Raw genomic sequence first — 15,844 nt, forward strand, 5'->3', positions numbered from 1 at the left:
ACTCACTGTAACAATGAAACCTCCCATCCCCCCCGTTGTTACCACACCCGCAAGGACTTCAGTGTTAACCTTGTGTGGGTTTCCTTCCTCACCGCGTGCGGTGCTAACTCAAACGTGGGCAAATACATTCACCCGCATGGGTTTTTTCCCCTTCTTTTTCAATAAAAATATGATTCTAAATACTTCATGAGTTTCTTTATCCATCACACAGCGTATTAGGGACACTCCCTCCCGCAGGTCAGTGCCCAGCTTTATCGAATGCCGTAGTGTGGATGTGATTCATTCAACCGCTTTCCCTGTGGATGGGCGTTCAGCTTGCTTCCCGTTTTCATTGTTTAAAAAGAATGCTGCAAAGAGCATCATTAGTTTTATTTTTTAAGATTTTACTTATTTATTTGAGAGAGAGAGTGAGAGAAGGCAGGAGAAGAGGGAGGGTCAGAGGGAAAAGCAGGCTCCCCATCAAGCAGGGAGCCTGATGCGGAACTCGATCCCGGGACTCTAGGATATGACCTGAGCTGAAGGCAGTCGCTTATCCAACTGAGCCACCCAGGCGCCCCGGAACATCATTAGTTTTAATCGTGCTTCTGCGGGTACCCTGAAGCTGGGAACATGGAGGTGAACAAGACAGAGAGGCTCCCTGCTTTCTAGAAGTTTACCATTGTGGGAGGGGAGCTGTGTGTCAACAGATAAAACAATACACAAGATCGGAAACAGCTGTCGGAGGTGAGGCACCCGAGAAAAACAAAGACGCTGTGTTGGAGGAAGGACTTCTTTCCCGAGGACAGCGGAGACCACGGGATGGGACACCTTCGGACACCTGCAAGGAGAGCAGGGCAGGTGGCGGAGGTTACTTTCTGTCCTCGGGTCACTCATCAATGCAGGCTGCCGCCCAGCCTTCTGTAGAAGTGCCAGGGGTTGCACCCCGCCCCGCCGTGTCCCCGAGGCCCCTTCCCCCGTACCTTCCTCCGCTTCGGTTGCTGTTAGGTTTTCCAAATTTTGCCAGTCCTGTGTGTGAAAAACGGACCTGTCCCTCGGTGCTAGTGACGTTAGCTTTTTCTGTGTTCATTGACCTTTTCACGTCTCTCTTCCTTCACCTGCTTATTCATTGGCTCACTCGTGGCTTATTCAGTGACTTTGCCATGAAAAGAACTCGGGTTTTCTAGCATCTTCTGACCAGTGTGTAGGTGCCCTTTGTCTGTCACAGCTTCCCATGTCGTCACTTATTTCCGTTTCATCTTACTGCTTCTGACACTTCTCTCCCGCAGCCTGAGCGAGACCCAGTCCTCATTAACTAATCCTCAGAGTTATGGACCCAAGGCCTTTGGCCTGTGAGCTTTTCAGAGGCCTAAAAACATGTCTGAAAATCAGGGAAAAAAACATCTTTTATTGGCTTCTTGAATATTAAAAGAAGACTGTAAAATTGAAGGAAACATATATTTAATCAATATTAATATATTTTATATTATTATTAAATAATTATATAATTTATATATAATATATATTTATTAATAATATAATTTATATAATCACTATAATTAAATACTATTATTAAATATATATTAAATATATATTTAATCAAACACCTAGAAAACATAACTTTATGTTAACTAGTCATTTACAACTCAACTCAAAGTATAGTTATTTATAACTCAAATAAAAGTAATGTTGGGGCGCCTGGTGGGTGGCTCAGTCGTTGGGTGTCTTCGAGGTCTTGATTTCAGCTAAGGTCGTGATCTCAGGATCGTGAGACCGAGCCCCACATCGGGCTCTGTGCTCGGCCGGGAGTCTGCTTGAGAGTCTCTCTCCCTCTGCCCCCCTCCCCCTGAAATAAATAAATAAATCTTTAAATAAAAGTAATGTATATTTAGCGGGGGTGGGGTGGGTATATTTTTACATTTTTAATATGGTTTGGGACAGGAGTTCTAAATGAAAAAATGGTCTGTGGCTCAGAGATTTGAAGCCACCCTCAAATCTCCCAGCATTCTACCACGTCCTAGAATGCTTAGAAAGAAAACATTCCCTCTTCTACTTGTCTCTCAGGTTCCTTGAGTTCTCCTTTTCTGTGTTCTTTCTTGAGCTTCTCTGTATTATTACCTCCTGGTCACTTAAGAGTTCTGCATTGCGGCTTCTCCCAACATGCCATTGGATTGATCTAGCTCATTCCCTGATGGCTCCATGATCTGGCTCTCACCTTAGCCTGGAATTTCCTGGGGTGGTTGACCTCACTGATTACTCCCTTCTGGAAGTTCTTTGACTTCCTTGATTTTGCCTATTTTCTCTTAGTTTTCATTCTCCCTTTCTGACCCTTTTTCCTCAGTCCCCCACCTCCCAACTCCATGTTGGTTCCTCACAAATCCTTCCCCGTCTCTTCTTCCTTAACTAATTTCAGGAGTCCTTTTGTCTTCAAATACCCTAGTGGCTGTATACTGCCTCCAATCCTTTGTAGAGGAAAAAAAATATATAAATTTTCAGAAGAATCTTCACACCCCTCTCACCACCACAAACTAAACAAAACATACCTTAAAAGGTTGCCTTAACCCTAGGGAGTGTTTTAAAACTGTGATTTGTAACCCATTACTGGATTGTGAGTGTAATGGGCAATGGTTGCATTTAAAAAAAAAAAAAGAGAGAACAGAAAATAGAGTTTTATATCATGTGTAGTAAGATAATGTTTTGTGACACTTCTGTTAAAAATGTGTACTTGGGTGTGTCAGAACTGGCCTCATCATTGGGCAGTTGGAATTATGAGGAATTTCAAGATGGCGACAGTAGAGCCGTGAACCATGAGTGGGGCCATCCTGAGCCAGTTTCCACACTGGCTATGACCCCCTAGTGTGGAGCAGCTGCTCCTGCTGTCTGTGTTCAGGCCTCCCTCCTCCCTGCTGTCTGTGTTCAGGTCCCCCTCCTCCCTGCTGTCTGTGTTCAGGCCCCCCTCCTCCCTGCTATCTGTGTTCAGGCCCCCCTCCTCTGATCTGCTCCCTCCAGCTTGCAGCTTTCTTTGTTCCCATCTACCTGGGCCCAGTTTCTGCTGTGCCGGTGCCCAGGGGGTCATATCTGGCTCCAGTACCTCTGCCTTCTCACCTCTGGTTGTCCCTCTCCCCGGATCAGTTAGCAAGTCTGGGGAGGACCCCTCCCAGGGGCCTATGGGGAATGGCTTGGATATTTCCAACCCAGATGTCTCTCCTCAGCCTTAGTCGATGTATTTCTTCTTAGAAATGATACCTGGACGTCACCCTTCCATCCCCCTGCAAACCTGCTCTTACTCCTGGATTCATGGCTTTGGGTAGAGCCACTGCTGTTTACTCAGTTGGCCAAGCTGAAAACCGTGGGGGTTATTCTTTATTCTTTGTTTCTTCCTTGTTCCCACCTCCTCACACCCCATCAGCTGCCAAGTCTCGTCGACTTGGCCTCCCACGTAACTGCTTTGAGTCTGTTTTCTCTTTCCCAAGTCTGGCAGAGAGTCTGGCTCCTGGGCAGGGCTTACCAGGCTCTTCACCCTGGTCCTCCCCTGCCTGCCGTCCTCAGCCCCTCCCTCCCCACCCACCCCTGCTCCAGCCACAAATCCGTTCCTCTGAGGTCTCTGGCTTCTGGGTCGTGAGCGGTGCCCCCCCTTCCTTCTCTGGGACATTTGGAAACGCACGGGGCGTTGAGTTAGTTATCAGCACAACTGGGGGTTGTCACCAGCAGTTAGTGGGTGAGGTCAGAGATGGCAAGTAGCCTGCTGGGTGTGGTAGAGCCTCTGAGGTGGGGACCTGGCCCACCCAGAGCTTGCAGGTGGCCATCCCGCTGAGACACAGAATGGTGCCATGTCATGCCTTGGTCCTTTGTACCGCCTATCCCTTGGCCCGAGATGCTCCTCCTCGCCCTCGGCCTGGGAACTCCTGCCTGTTCTTTGAGTCCCGGTTTCATGATGTCGCCCGCTCTCTGAAGCCGCCTGTGCCCCTTTGACAGCGACATCAATCCGTTTGCACACCTCGTTCCAGGGTGCTTGGGCCTCCAGTGCAGCACTTTTTTGAGCGTGTCTTTTGCTTTGTGCTCCCAGCGCCTTGCCCATGCCAGCAGGCACGTGTGTGCCGTTAGGGGAGACGGGCAGAGCGGCAGAGGAGAAGGAAACCTCTGCTTTGCAGGTGTGCGGTTCTTGGGTTGGGCTTTACTTATTACCCGTGAATTTTGTCTTCTCCTTCCTCCACCACCTCTTTTTTCTTTTTTCTTTTCCCCTTTCTCAATTGCAGCCTTTCTAACTCTGGCACGCGCTTGCTCGTTACTACGGGTTGGCTCTCTTCCACGCTCGCAGTCATCCGTGGTTCCTCGAGGCATCTGAGAACTGAAATAGATCTTGGCCATCTTTGCTCCCGAGGTGTGATCGCAGTAGTTACAGCTCCTGTTTCCAAGGCAACAACAGCCTTCTGGTGAGGAGCCGGGTGCTTTTCTGAGGGCATCTCCATTAGGAGAGCGGAGTGTTAGGGATTGTATCTCCATATTCAAACTTCCCCTGCTTTATTGCTTATCAAAGGGCAGTTTTCATGAGACTAGGGCAGGGATAAAATATTACTGTGCTTTGGCCATTTTGGGGTTTTTGATTGACGCATGCTACACACGTAGGAGAGAGCACAGATAATAAGCATGTATCTTTGTGAACACACTCTTATAAATAGTACGAGGTCAGCACCCCAACATTTGATGTTTTTTTTGTGGAAATCTTGAATATTTTTTTCTAATGTGCATTTTGTATTTATTATTTATTTGTTTATTTTTAAAGATTTTATTTATTTATTTGAGAGAGAGAGCGTGAGAAAAAATCACGAGCAGGGAGGAAGGGTAGAGGGAGAAGCAGGCTTCCTGCTGAGCAGGGAGCCCGATGAGGGGCTCAATCCCAGGCCCCTGGGATCATGACCTGAGCCCAAGGCAGACGCCCAACTGACTGAGCCACCCAGGTGCCCTGCATTTTTGTATTTTAACTAAGAATCGCATTTCTTTCCCAAACCGATCTTAGTCTAAGATCTGTCATACAGACGTTTCCTCTCATGCACTCTCCCCCCCACTTTTTTTAGGGAGGGGTCGGGGCAAAGGGAGAGAGAATCTTAAGCAGTCTCCACACCCAGCACAGAGCCCAATGTGGGGCTCGATCTCACAACCCTGAGATCGTGACCTGAGCTGAAAGCAAGGGTTGGATGCTTAACCAACTGAGCCACCCAGGCGCCCCAAGACAAATTTTCATGGCATGTATGCTACAGCCTGGCGTAGAAGGGCTTCATAGGTGGTCTCCAGAGCCTCTGGCTTATCGCCTATAACTGCCGTCTGGAGAACCGTGTTATTTCCGGGAATAAATGCCTTGACCACACGGTAATGCACATAGAAAAGTGTTTGAGAGACATAGATAGCCTCCTCCAGCCAGTCAGTTGTCTCTTTGGTGAGCCTTTGCACTCACGCAGTGGCGGTGTCTTCTCCTTGGCTAGCTATTTGAGCATTTCAGACACAGAGGCCACTTTGCTCTTTGGCCATGGAGAAGGTAATGCCCTTGGGCCATAGAAAAGGGGATAGTTGGCAGCCCTGTGCCCCTCTTTTCCTGTCATAATCTGCTGGGTTCCTCAGCGTTATCACAACCTGAGATGTATGACACCCACCTGGAGGTCCTCTACTATTTTGGCTTTGATGATTTAAGGGGCTCCCTTAATGCTAGGATTCTGTGGAACGTCAACTCTCGTTCTGCCTTTGTGTTCCATGTTGGAAAACTGAACTTTGGTGTTTGTTCCCAGGTTATAATTCCTATCTTGTACCTAATTCTGTTGACTCTTCTCAGTTCCTCCTTGGTGACTTTACCCCAGCTCCTCTGGAATGCCTTCCTCCCTCAGAAGCCCAGTGCTGAGAGCAGGGTTTCCACTCCCTACAGACTTCCCTATACTCCTGGCATTTTGTTGTAGATCTCCCTACTCTGCTCCTAGAATAGCCGCTCACTTCGGTCACCACCAGTTGTCCGGGGCTGTGATTTCCAGATACCCTGCCTAATGGAACAATCGCCTGTTAGCCCCTGGAGATGCCCCACTGAAACAGCCTGAGTTCACTTAGTACCCCCTATCTGGGACTTGGCTGTCTGGCCTGTTATCTGTCCGGAACTAGGTAGAGAATCAGGAAGCAGTCTGAAAAACAGAGCTTGTAATCAGCCAATCTTAGATGTCACAAGGTCTGAGGCTTATATTCTTTACTCCAGGGAGAAGGCCTCAGGCCCCCACCTAGATCTTTGTACTCTTACTTTGGACAGACTGCTGTAAGTTGTGATTCTCTGGCTTTTAAGTGCACAATAAATTAGAAACAGCCAGTTATAGGCTGTTTACAATAGGGAGGAATTACAATCCAGCAGAAAGGCAAGGGTGGGAAAAATGGTAAAAGCATGAAAGAGCTGAAAAATTACATAAAATATTTTAGGGTGATTTGGTATTTTAAAGCAGACTAAGAGCATCTTTGAAATATAGGATATATAGGGGTGCCTGGGTGTCTCAGTCGGTTAAGCATCTGCCTTCAGCTATGGTCATGATCCTAAGGTCCTGGGATCGAGTCTCGCATCGGGCTCCCTGCTCCACAGGGAGTCTGCTTCTCCCTCTGCCTGCTGCTCCCCCTGCTTGTGCTCTCTCTCTGTCAAATAAGTAAATAGATAAAATCTAAAAAAAAAAAAAAAAAAGAAATATAGGATATATAGAGTGTAGTACCCTTTGCTATTGGCAAAATATGCTGTTATAATCCTTATAATCTCAAGAAGGTAAGAAAGGGTGCTACTATATGCTTTAAGAAAATTTCCACCCAAAATGGCTAGATAAGAAGCATTCCCACATTTATAAGGGCTAAATCTCTAGTCTTTCAGCCATCTAATATTTAGTGAGCACCTATTATGTGCCAGTCATTGTTCTAGGTGCTGAAGCTACATCACAAAGCAAAACACAAAATTCCTGCCCTCTTGGAAATTAATCTAGAAGACTAGGCTATCCAGAGCAAGTAATTCTCCATGACCTGAGAGGATCAAGCCTTTTTTCTTTATTATTTTTAATACATTATATAGGGAGGGTGTTTTTCTTTTTTTATGTTGTGAATAGATTCAATGAAAGAGGTTATCTCGAAAACTTTCCAAATTGCCTCTGTGGATGTCATACACCACGTTGAAAGTCTCTTGAGCTTGACTTACCCAGTTATTTCATTTTTCATCACAGTAGGAGGCAGGATGTGTGGCTTGTGTTTTTGCAGGTGGGGAAATGGTAGAATGGAGAAGGGTAAAGACTTGCCTGAGGTTGTATAGGGTTGGTGACACTCTTCCATTCCCAGTGGAAGATTTACCACTCCCAAGTTGAAGTCCCTGGGTGGGGACCATCCTTCAGTTTGTATAAAGAAAAAGGGAAGAAAAAGTCCACATTTTAAATATGAAAGATGAAGAACAAAACAGAGTGATTTATTTGTGTAATCAGTCCTGAAAGGCATTCCTCACCCATGGCTTCTGGGTCAGATGGCAGACTCAAGACTTGCTTGTCTATTAGTGGCCTAACCAGCTCTCTTCAGGATGTAATTTCAACTGTCATTTTCTTTGCTTCCCCCTTCCCTGTGGCATGCGTACAGAAAGCTCTTAGCCATTCTTTGAGGCTTTCTAAATTGTCAAAATTGAAACAGTGCCTGTGGCTTTTATTTTGGTCCCTAATCAGAAAGGACTGAAAAATGGTGGTGTTTGGTGGAATGGTCTGGTGGAATGGAATGCTCCTCAGATGGTCACCTCCGGTTGGTCCGCTGAAGGACCACGTTCATCCTGGCCAGGCAGCCGCCCCTCACACAGGTCCCACTCATCTGCACAGCGACTTTGCTGTCAGCGCACAAAGCATTTGACTTGTTATTTGTTACTGAAGGTGATTTCCGTACAGGGATGTTATGTTTCCATGTGCTTTGCATTTGAGGCTGATTTTTAATGACCTCAAACCAAATCTGCTTTAAATGTTAGCCCTTGGAAGATGTGATAAAATACTTTTTCTCCTGGAGTTCAGTTTTGAAGACGGAGATGCTGGGGCAGAACACTTAGGTTATGCTGTTAATAAAGCCGAAGGGTGGAAATGTTATCAAGACCTTTTCTTTGTCACCTCTTTTCAAGATCATGGAATTATGCGTTCCCTCAAGTGTTAAAGGAAAGTGGCACCATTGGTTTGCGTCATCCTCATGGCAGTGTTTAATATGCTCATACATGGCCTCAATTATGGCCCTTTTTCTGCACGTGAGAAATGTACATGCAGGAGTTAAATTGTGAAACAAAACACTCAGTTTTCATTAGACAAAGCAGAGGCATCAAAGAAGAGAGGGAGACAGGGAGAGACCCCAAGCTTTCATCTTAAAAAAGCTTTACTTAAGGACGTGCATTAGTGTTTCTGTGACTAATGTAAGGAGAAAGTACTGGCGTGTGAAATGGGTTAATGGTGTGTTTACTCTTATTGGGGGTTTTGGCTAGAGCGAGGCTCAGGTTGATATGGGCCAGAGTTGCTCGATGAGGACACTGCTCTGTGGGAGGCTCACTGGGTCGTCTTAGAGTTTTTGGCTCCTGACTCTTTCACCATTTTTGTCATCCGGCCAAGCATCATTTTCCTTCTGTAAGTGGTAATGACTATTAAAAAAGTGAGAAGGTTTCATGTCTTCTAAAGCAGATTGTGTAACTCTGTTTTTAAAAAGACTTTCTTTTTTAGCGGGAACACCTGGGTGGCTCTATTGGTTAAGCCTCTGACTTTGGCTCAGGTCATGATCCCAGGGTCCTGGGATCGATCCCTGGGTGGCACATGGCACTCAGCAGGGAGTGTGCTTCCTCCTCTCCTCCTGTCCCTCCCCCCACTTGTGCTCTCTCAGTCTTTCTCTCAAATAAATAAATAAATAAATAAATAAAATCTAAATAATTAAATAGATATTCTTTTTTAAAGAGCAATTGTAGGTTCACAGCAAAAATTGAGAGAAAGGTAGAGATTTTCCATGCAATACATGTCCCTGCATGGGCACAGCCTCCCCCGTTATCAGCATCCCTAATGTCCTCGGTATAGTCCTACGTTTGTTACCATTGATGAATCCACATTGACACATTATTTTTTTTTAAGCTTTATTTATTTAATCTCTACACCCAACATGGGATTTGAATTTATGACCCTGAGATCAAGAATTGCATGCTCTCCTGACTGAGCCAGTCAAGTGTCCCCACATTGATACATTATAATGTAATTTTTATAAAAACAATCTGTGAACTCTGACCTAGTGACTTAATCCTAAATATTTTGTCCAGTTACCTGCAGTTATGGATTTTGGTTTCCTGAGCTATAAAGATGTGATTTTTCTCTTCACCCTCAGGGTCTGTGAAAGGTTAAGACAAGGTTCCCATTTTAGAGATGATGTGAACTTTTCCACTGCCCAGATATGTCCTGCCTTTTGATGGAGGTACAAGGAGGGCAAGGTGAGATCTTTGCTGGATGAGACAGATGCTAGGCCTGAAGAAAAGAGTTTATTCTGTGAGATCCCCAGCTGAAGTGTAGGAAAGGCACTTCTTATTTTGGGTTACTTATTGTACCTCTTGATTTGGGGGATTGTGAAAATTGATACTGATAACACAAGAAGATTGATTTTAACATTAAACACTGACAATGGATGCAAAAAACACGGTGGCAAATTTCCTTCAAGAAATCCAGGCGCGGGACGCCTGGGTGGCTCAGTTGGTTAAGCAGCTGCCTTCGGTTCAGGTCATGATCCCAGTGTCCTGGGATCGAGTCCTACATCGGGCTCCTTGCTCGGCAGGGAACCTGCTTCTCCCTCTGCCTCTGTCTGCCTGTGCTCGCTCTCTCTCCCTCTGTCCCTGACAAATAAATAAATAAATAAAATCTTTAAAAAAAAAATCCAGGCGCTTTCTGTTTAAGGAAGAGATATCAAAAGATAGTTGTTGAATTCAGAGTGCTTTAAGACATGTACTAGTTAGGATTCTGGTCGGGTCAAAACAACAACACAGAAGTTTATTTTATTCTCATCTATACCTGTCTGAGCAGAAGCAGACCAAGACTGAGAAGATGGCTCCATGATGCTGGGGATAAAGTTTCTTTCTCCCTTATTACTATGCCGTCGCTACCACACATCTTCCATCTTCCAGCTAAGATGGTTGCTCCACTTTCTGTCACTGTGGCAAAAGGGAGTTAGTAGAAAGGGGAAGGCAGCTTCCTTTCCTTTTGAAAGCATGACCTAGAAGTTGCAAATATCATGTGGCTCATATCCATTGCCCAGAATCAGTCACATGGCAAGTTACCCACAGGGGAGGCTGGGAAATGTAGTCTTTAGGTAGGCAGCCATGTGCCCAGCCAAGCCTTCTATTTCCATTGAGGGAATGGTCATTGGGGAGTAAACTGGGAGCCTCTGCCACACAAGAATAGTAGCAGGAGTATGTTCCTCACTGTTGCTCTATCACTATGGCTTCTGGGCAAATTCAGACTTGACACTAGTAAAGAGGTGTAATTGTAATTCACAAGCAGCACGAGAGCATATCATGTGATGGATATGTGTTACCTTGTGTGTTGCTCAGATGCCGTGTAAGGGAAGTTCATTTTAAATGTATTGTCATTTTCAGTTAAAAGTGATTGTACACTCTTCTAGATATTCTTTTGTGGGAAGAAGGGACCCATTTTGGCAAGTTGGAATGTTCATGTAGGATTTCTATGAACCCAAGTCCGTATGCATGGAAAGTTGAAAAGGCTTCAGAAACGGCAGCCTCCAGGGAGTAGGTCAAAATATGTCATTCTGGTTGGGAATTTGACCCTCAAGTTGTCAGTGCTTGGTAATTAGGGTTGACTTTATGATGTTGATTCTAGGAATGGAGCCAAATGTTACAAACTCATTTAGAACTACTCCTACCCTCTGTAACTGTATTAATGAGTAATTTTAGGGTCTGTGTTCTAAAATAATTTTATTAAAATAGAGCAGTGTCTCTTGTGTCTCTCCAAGGAGATAGTGCCAGAAAGCTCTGCCATTTATTCTTTCTGACTACTTCCCGTCTGGATTTTGTTTACTGCTCTCTTCCCAGAGCACTCTATCAGAGGGAACTACTGTATGGCCAGGAACTTTGTTTGTATCAAAGTATGTGATTATCTTGTTCTGGTTGGTAGGAAGTGAGCTGCCACTGATACTCAGATTCTTGTTATAAAGCCTAGTGCCCACCATACATTTTGGTTGAGGCATCTAATTGTAGTGTGCTTGCATTTTGCCCTAAGTTTTTCTCTTATTCCATCAAACATGGCAAAAGCAATTCTGACATTTGAGCCTTTTCAGATCCTCTTTTCCTCAAATGGTGCACTAGACCGCAGGCTCTCTCTTCTGGCCATCTCTGAAGAGTTAGGAGTTCCTGTCTCTCATTCAGTATGAGGCAGTATTTTTGTTCATTTAGTGGTATCTCCAGTATTGTTCTGGTTCTTTGTTTGGCAACGAAAAGTCTCGGAATCCCTAGGGTGCCTTGTTGTCACTCATCCTGAAACTTTCTTCAGGAGACTCAGCAGTACCGATGGCTGCGAAGGAAGAGACAGGTGTTGCCTGTCATCAAAGCTTTACCTTTGGCATGGAGACTTAGGGTGAAAGTTTTTAGAAAAGATTGTCTTTGGTTGTTGCTGTTGTTGTTTTTATCAAGAAAGCCTTGTTTGGATTTCACTTTAAAAAATTGTTTGGTTCAAGTCTTTGCTTCCAAAAAGGTGTCATGACCATTTTTGAGATGAGGCCACTGAGATGAGCATTTTTGCTCAAGGTCAAATAAGGCAGGATAGGACGGCCTCTTCTCGTTATTGTACCACATTATTTGTAATGAATTATAGCAAGTGACCCTCTGTTTATAGATGAGCAAAGGGTAGTTACAAATCCCAGGAGATACTTCAAGATCTTAGGTAAATTAAGAACCCAGAGAAGCCAGGCTTCACCTATGGTGAGTCTTTCCTCATGACACTGAGGAGTCTCAGAAATCCAAGGTCAAATCCTAGCACAAAGGGGCCTGCCGCATATGCTTGTAACCTGTTGAATAAATAACTATGAATTGGAGGATAGTTTAGCAAAGAAAAAGGAAAAGATTTGAAAGCGAAATTTTCTCAGACAGCCTAAGGAGGATTGGATTAGTTTAGATGCAGAAGGTGAAGAGAGATTATTTATAGGAGTTTAGAAATTTATGGTGGAAATCAGGATTCAGACATAACCCACTAAGCCATTCAGGAAATTTGAACACAAATATCTACATCAAAGTAACAAAACCAAAGTGCATATAGTGATACAGTTAATATATCAGGGAATAAATCAACCTGGGGAAGAGGAATATCCTATCCAAGTTAAATATCTGTTTTCAGGCTCAAGTTTAAAAAAAAAATACTGTTTAAGATCCATTCTGGAGAAGACATCATGTATCTATTTGAAGATTAAAATGCCATATGTTAATTAACTGAATGTAAGTAAAATTAAATTAAATTAAAAAATAACAACAACAACAACAAAGACCTACATATTTCAGAAAGTGGCCAGGAGAAGAAGCAGCTGTAAGGGTCCACTATACATAAGGGAAGTCATGAAGCTTGACTAAGAAGTCCCTCCAATGAAACTGGAGCCAGACACGTGACCCAAGGCCCAGGGTTTCATGAATCCCCAATAAATTGTAAGCTGTGCCGTGAGTGGCTTCAACCTCCTCACAAATCACAGATTAAAGACAGTCTATCCAAAGGAAGGAAGAAAGAAAAAACTAGATTCATGCCCTGGATGCCTCAGGAGGTAAGAAAAGAGAGAACTCAGTAGATTCTCCAAACTTCTAAAAGCAACCCAGCTTTATGACAATGGAAGATTAGATGGAAATACAAATTCAGCCCCTAAGAAGAAAGCACATTGTTGGCCCAGGTTTGGGGTTTAACATGCAGGTAGCTGAGTTCGAGCAGATTCCAGGACTCCTTGGAGGCGGTCACCCTAACCGTATGGCTTTTCTTTAAGTCAAAGTGATTAGCTCCTTTTAGGTCATTTTGCAAAGGAAATCAGCTGGCCAGATGTGAGTACCACGTAAACCCACCTAGGAAAACTGGATATTTGCCTATTCAGTATGGTTTGACAATAGTGTTAAGAAGGATTCTTTAAAAAAAACAAATTAAAGGCACACAGAGATTTTTTTTTTTACTTGATAAAACTTAGAATCAACACACTCATCTGCTTTTTTAGTAATTATTATAAATCTTTGGGAACAGTCAAGATTTCCTTCAGTTCCATTTCCCATCTCTTTTTTTGAGTACCTTAAAACCTTATTTTTGGCACAAATCTTTTTTTATTGTGGTAAAATATACATACATAAAACTTGCCATTTTATGCAAGATGGTGCAGCCATTCTGGAAAACAGTATGGAGGTTCCTCAAAAAGTTGAAAGTAGAGCAACCCTACAACCCAGCAATTGCACTACTGGGTATTTACCCTAAAGATATAAACGTAGTGATCTGAAGGGGCACGTGCACCCGAATGTTTATAGCAGCAATGTCCACAATAGCCAAACTATGGAGAGAGCCTAGATGTCCATCAGCAGATGAATGGATAAAGAAGAGGTGGTATATATATATGTATACAATGGAATACTATGCAGCCATCAGAAAGAATGAAATTTTGCCATTTGCAAAGATGTGGATGGAACTAGAGGGTATTATGCTGAATGAAATAAGTCAATCAGAGAAAGACAATTATCATATGATCTCACTGATATGAGGAATTTGAGAAACAAGACAGAGGATCATAGGGGAAGAGAGGGGAAAATGAAACAAGATGAAACCAGAGAGGAAGATAAACCATAAGAGACTCTTAATCTCAGGAAACAAACTGAGGGTTGCTGGAGTGGGGAGCGGTGGGAAGGATAGGGTGGCTGCGTGATGGATATTGGGGAGGGTGTGTGCTATGGTGAGTGCTGTGAATTGTGTAAGACTGATGATTCACAGACCTGCACCCCTGAAACAATACATTATATGTTAATAAAAAAATTTTAAGACAAAAAAATGTTTTAAAGGCACAGGGTCAAAGACACGTAATAGAAAGGCAGGAATCTTTTTTACTATGGCTCCTGACAGTTGTGGGTCTAGCCCTGACTGTTTTTAAGTTCATATATACCTGGTCTGTTGTTGGACATTTGCTAGAAACTCATTCTGCCTCTGAAATGTCTCCCTTTTTACATTTCTTTCCCCATTTGTCTTATTTGCTGCCTTCCAGAACAGTAAGTGAAAATGGTGTTGAGTTCAGCGATGTAACATCTTAGCTTTGAAAATGGATTCAAATTATAGGCTATCCATACATTTTCCTTCAAAGCTCATATACAAAAGACAGCTTCCATAAAAAAATATAAATTCAGAATTTTATATGAATCCCCTCATTTTTCTAGATTTAGATCAGTGGATCAAGATTCCTTTTTACTGTTAAACTGCACTTACAATTACCCTTTTAAAAGATCTCATGCTACGTGTAGCACAGATGCATGATCGAACATGTCCTTCCGTGGTAGAAATCCTTACTTTAAGTGCAGAGACCCACACTGGCTTCCATGATGCGACTAGAGGTGCGTTGTTACCCTTTGCCAGCCTTCCAGCATGACTTTCTCGTCCTGGTCGATGTGGAGTTGCCTGTGGTGGGGCAGCCGCCTGGGACGACTCAGAGGGCTGGCTGCCTCCCTCCCCACCGGCACCGGTGACAACAGCGAAGCATGTGACAGCCTGAGGAAGAGGGAGTTCATGGTACTATTGAAGATGGGTGGTGGGGGGTGTGGGAGGTCATCACTTATAATTTATAGATTCTCAATTCAAAGACTGACCGTTGAAGGGAAAGCACATTAGAATGGTTCCTTCTTGTAAGAAGTAATACTTAGTTTATATGCAAGGAAGAGCCTGTGTGGTTGGTTGATAGATCTTGCTGTCCCTCGTGTTTTTTTTTTTTTTTCAATAAATCTCAGAGTTCTTAGGGGCAAGGTTGTTACCCCCAGCAGAAGTGATGCACCTTACGATGAGTGGGGCCCTGGGTTGCTGTCTTGTGCCTTTTCCTCATTTAGCTCATGTTTTTCGAGTTGGAGTTCTCTGTGGTATGCCTAGGTGGACAGCTTCCAAACTGATGGAGCTCCCCCGCGCAGGATGGCCTCCAGACCGACGTCTTCCCTTTGTGAAGACCACCTTTCTTGACTTCTTGGACCACGTAGGTCGTGGAACTCATGGTCATCGGTCCACGCAGAGAGAGAGATTACATTTCACTCTCCATCTCCCCACATTCCCTGCTGAGAGACTCTCTTTGATGCCCCTGAGCCAGCCAGGGCTTTCCCTGGTTCAGCTACCTACGGTGAGGGCCTGGGGGCAGAACAGGACACAAACATCTCTTAGGAACTTGCTTTGTGGGTATATTTTGTAGTTAGGAAGGGGAGCACTTTGAGTAAGGCAGACAGTCTGATAGCTGTGCACCCCACTGGGTACATGAAATACTAAAATATACTTATTACCTCCTCCTGGAGTATCCACTTGTCCTATAGTTTTAGGAGAAACATTGTTTTGATATCGAAGCAAATGCATAAACATAACAGGAACCAAAGTGAAATATACGCAAGAGTTTTGAAGATAACCAGGAGGGGAAAGAATTGAATTTTGTATTCGGGGATATACTCCTCTGCTGTTAGGATGCTCTGGTGGAGTCGTGTAGGAGGCACCAACATTTCTGGCCAATTAAAGGCAGGAGTTGGAAGATTAATGTGAAACTCTGCAGCGAGATATTGAGTGCTTTCAACGAGGCCAGAAGTTTTGCTGCCTGCGTGTTATAGAACTGGACACAGGATACTCCCGCTGAGGGT

At 44.1% G+C, this 15,844-nt stretch overlaps 1 protein-coding gene across 10 annotated transcripts in view; it reads left to right on the forward strand.

The window, feature by feature from the left end:
- The window catches only part of ANKRD44 (ankyrin repeat domain 44), a 311,506-nt gene that overhangs the window by 33,957 nt on the left and 261,705 nt on the right, over positions 1-15,844 (forward strand). The window contains exon 1 of one of the 10 annotated variants that reach the window (XM_032860172.1): positions 4,340-4,409. The exons of the other annotated variants lie outside the window; for them this stretch is intronic. The gene's annotated coding sequence lies outside the window, so the exon portion shown is untranslated. Of the gene's footprint in view, positions 1-4,339; positions 4,410-15,844 lie in introns of those variants that run through there. 10 annotated transcript variants of the gene reach the window in all.

This window comes from Lontra canadensis, unplaced genomic scaffold, assembly GCF_010015895.1.
Source record: "Lontra canadensis isolate GAN:19392208 unplaced genomic scaffold, GSC_riverotter_1.0 scaffold18, whole genome shotgun sequence".
In the NCBI taxonomy this organism is placed as follows: domain Eukaryota; kingdom Metazoa; phylum Chordata; class Mammalia; order Carnivora; family Mustelidae; genus Lontra; species Lontra canadensis.